The sequence below is a fragment of the Dipteris shenzhenensis genome, chromosome 2 (assembly GCF_047967505.1).
Source record: "Dipteris shenzhenensis isolate YYH24624 ecotype China chromosome 2, Dip_SZ_1.0, whole genome shotgun sequence".
NCBI lineage: Eukaryota > Viridiplantae > Streptophyta > Polypodiopsida > Gleicheniales > Dipteridaceae > Dipteris > Dipteris shenzhenensis.
Window position 1 is genome coordinate 43,023,724 of NC_141597.1, and position 3,858 is coordinate 43,027,581.

Consider the following 3,858-nt stretch of genomic DNA (forward strand, 5'->3'; position numbering starts at 1 on the left):
GAAAAAGGATTGCTACAAGTTGAAAAGAGAGCAAAAGTATAAGAAAAAGAATGCAAATTGGGGTGCAAATCAAAAGGAAGAGAGTCCAAGGGAGGACAAAGGAAAAGTGAAGATCGAGGAGATCAATGCAGTCACACATGATAGTGACAATGACGTTCTCTTCATGTCTAGTTTATCTACAGAGTTGCTTGCCACTTCAGATGATGCATATTCCCAGGATTGGATTTTGGATTCTGGTGCTTCATTCCATGTTACTCCCCATAGGGAATGGTTCTCCACTTATGACAGTGGAAAGACAGGTTGTGTGCATCTTGGAAATGACTATGCATGTGACATAGTGGGAGCAGGTGACATAAAGTTTTCTTTTGCAAATGGGTCTGCATTTGTTTTGAAACATGTGAGACATGTACCTAAGCTGACCAAGAGTCTTATTTCAGTGGGTCAGCTAGATGATGCTGGTTTTCACACCACTTTTGGCTTTCAGAGTTGGAAAATTCAGAAGGGCTCTATGCTTTTGGCCAGGGGTGCCAAGTGTGGGACTTTGTATCCCTTACATGTATCAGGGGTATTTGATCTTGTTGTTGCAATAACCGAGCAGCCAAGCACTTCTTTGTGGCATTGCAGGTTGGGGCACATGAGCCAGAATGGAATGAAACTCTTATGTCGTTTGGGTTATATACCGCATTTGAGTTTCTCTGATTTTGAATTTTGTGAGCATTGTCTCTATGGGAAGCAAACTAAATCAGCCCATAAAAGAAGGGGGAAGAAAGAGTTTGAAAAGCTTGATTTGGTGCATTCAGACGTATGTGGTCCCATGCCTACACAGTCATTAGGTGGGGCTGAATACTATGTGACATTCATTGATGATGCAACTAGGAAAGTGTGGGCTTATGCTATAGCTCGGAAGAGTGATGTGTTCCAGGTATTTCAGAAATGGCTGGCCTTGGTTGAGAATCAGTCAGGTAGAACGCTTAAATGCCTACGGACTGACAATGGTGGAGAGTATCTCTCTCATGACTTTCAGCATTTCTGTGATACACGTGGGATTAAGAGGGAGCTCACATCCCCTCGTACTCCAGAGCAAAATCCAGTTGCAGAAAAGATGAACCGTACCATTCAAGAAAGGTTGCAATGCATGCTTTCCAATGCAAGTCTTTCTGGTGGTTTTTGGGCTGAGGCAATGAAGACTGCAGTGCATGTGATCAATAGATCACCTAGTAAGAGTTTGGATGGTGGTATTCCTGAAGAGGCATGGAGTGGTAAGAAGCCCTCTTACTCTCATTTGCGTATATTTGGGTGTGAGGCATATGCACATGTGCCAAAAGAGCTTCGAAAGAAGCTAGATCCTAAGTCTAGGAAATGCATCTTTCTGGGTTATGGTGAAAGTGGAGAGATGGGCTATCGTCTCTGGGATCCAGAAGCAAAGAAGATCATACGCAGCCATGATGTGGTCTTCAATGAGAAGAAGATGCATAAGGGACCCATGAGGGATGTGGAAATGAGGAGAATCACTTTCCAGGATGTGAATCCACCTGCATATGTTGATAGACAGCAAGCTGTCCATGCACCAAATGTGCAAGAAATGGTACCACCAAGTACTCCCACAGGTATACAATCAAGGGTAGATGATGGATCATCTATTGGTGGAAATGATGAGCCAAATGTGGCTGATATGCAGGTGGGACAGCAAGCTGAAATGCCCTTGAGAAGATCATCTAGAGTGTCTAGACCGCCTGATAGGTTTGTTCCAGGGGTAGACTATGTGATGCTTACTGATTGCGGGGAGCCCTCTTGCTACAGAGAGGCTATGATGCGTGAGGATCAACGCAAGTGGGAGTATGCTATGCAATCAGAGATGAGTTCACTTATGAAGAATAATACTTGGGACTTGGTTTCTTTGCCACATGGAAAGAAAGCATTGCCATGTAAATGGGTCTACAAAATGAAGGTCACAGGTGATGATGTGCCTAGGTACAAGGCCCGTTTGGTTGCTAAAGGGTTCAAGCAAGAGAAGGGTGTGGACTTTGATGAGATATTCTCTCCGGTTGTGAAGATGACCACACTTAGATGCATGCTTGGACTAGTGGCAGTAGAGGATATGGAGCTTATGCAGATGGATGTCAAGACAGCTTTCTTGCATGGGGATTTGCATGAGGAAATTTACATGATGCAGCCGGAAGGCTTTGAAGAAAAGGGCAAAGAGCATTTAGCTTGCAAGCTGAAGAAGAGTCTCTATGGTCTTAAGCAAGCACCTAGAGAATGGTATCAGAAGTTTGATGCTTTCATTCGGTCCCAGGGTTTTAGAAGGAGTGAAATTGATCACTGCCTCTACACTAAAAGGGCTAAGGATAACAGCCTGATAATCTTGGCACTATATGTGGATGATATGCTATTGGCTAGCAAGAATACTTATGAGCTAGATGCATTAAAGGCCAAGTTGCATTAGGCCTTTGATATGAAGGATTTGGGATTTGCAGGTCATATTCTTGGTATGCGCATCACGCGTGATCGGAGTAGGAAACTCCTTTGGCTTTCACAAAAAGAGTATGTTACAAAAGTATTGCAGCGTTTCAATATGGAGGGGGGGAAGGCAATGAGTACTCCATTGCCTCCATATGTGAAACTGAGTCATACAGATAGTCCCAAATCAGATGAGGAGAGGGCCATGATGGCCAAGGTTCCTTATGCATCAGCGGTTGGGAGTCTTATGTATGCTATGATAGCTACTAGACCAGACATTGCATTTGCAGTGGGAGTTGTTAGCCGCTATATGGCTAATCCAGGAAAGAGGCATTGGGAGGCAGTTAAGTGCATCATGAGGTACATGAAGGGTACCAAGGAGATGTGCATCTGCTTTGGTAAAGGAGACATGCGTGTACTTGGGTACACAGATTCAGACTATGCAGGGCATGTGGATAGTAGGAGATCCACTTCTGGTTATGTGTTCACCTTTGCAGGTGGTGCAGTGTCGTGGATGTCTCGTGCACAGAAGTGCGTTGCTTTGTCTACCACAGAGGCTGAGTATGTTGCAGCCACAGAGGGTTGCAAGGAGGCTATATGGCTTGATCGGCTAGTGGGAGATTTGGGGATTCATACAGGTGTACCGACATTGCATAGTGATTCCATGAGTGCTATTCAGCTAGCACGGAATCCGGTCTTTCATGCAAAGACCAAACACATTGAGGTCAGGTACCATTTCATCAGGGAGGTACTTGAGGACAAGCGCATAGAGCTTGTCAAGGTTCATACAGATGATAACCCTGCAGATATGCTGACAAAGAGTCTACCTAGTCAGCGGTTTGAGTATTGTCGTGTATTGATGGGCATTGGATAGTATGCTCACTGGTTGTTCTCCCTTAAAGGCACATTGTCCTTTAAGTGGGAGGTTGTGGGGGTTAAAGGTCATTGTGCCTTTACCCCGGTTATGTACAATACTCAAACACATATATAAATGAATGAAAAAGAAGATTAGGGTGGTTTTGCACCCACCAAAACTTGTGTGGCTCTCTGTCTCTCTCTCTCTCTCTCTCCTTCTTCCGTTCTTACTTCCGTTGAGAGCACTCTCAACTAGCAGAGAACAAAGTCCAACCTCAATGTGCAAATCTAGCAGTGATTGAGGTGGAACCAAAGGAAGATCAGGTTGACAGTAAAGGGAGCATAGTACAACCTGAGGTATCTAATAGGCCAGACGAAAGCCAAAAAGTAGACATTCTGAAAAATAAAGGGGCTTGTAGAGAGGCTCAACAGAGGATTGGCATGCTTAAGGATTCAGAAAAGGAGGTTACAAGGGAACAAGAAGAATTGTTTCACAACCTGCTCAAGGCAAAGATTAATATCACATTGGATCAACTTCTTAAT